Below are 460 nucleotides of genomic sequence, written 5' to 3'. Positions count from 1 at the left end.
CCTCGCCCTGGCGGTGCTGTGCCCTCTCCCTCGGGGTGCTGTGCCCTCCCCTGGCAGTGCTGTGCCCTCCCCTGGCAGTGCCCTGGTGTTGTGCTGACCCTCAGGCCCAGTGCTTGTCCCTCCTGCCCGTTTGCTGCACAGCTGGTGGGTTTATTTCTCCCATCCCTCCCCCTGCCAGTCCCAGCCTCAGCAGCACACCTTAACTTATATTGCAGAGGAAATGATGTGAACTTTATTGTGTCTTTGTCCAGAGCTATAATGATGAATAAATATCTGATTTAATTGCACATTCAATGGATTCAATAAAAAGCACAACTCCTGGTGATGACCTGCAGACATCTGTGTCTTTGGGGCTGGCTGAACAGAGGGGGTGTGGAGTGGTGCCTGGTGTGAGGAGAGCAAAGCTGTTCCCAGCCACCAAGAGCCACGGGGGAATCAGTTTGCTCCTCAGCCTGGATGG

This window comes from Merops nubicus, unplaced genomic scaffold, assembly GCF_000691845.1.
Source record: "Merops nubicus isolate BGI_N331 unplaced genomic scaffold, ASM69184v1 scaffold14370, whole genome shotgun sequence".
Lineage (NCBI taxonomy): Eukaryota > Metazoa > Chordata > Aves > Coraciiformes > Meropidae > Merops > Merops nubicus.
Note: the sequence above shows the minus strand (reverse complement) of the source record.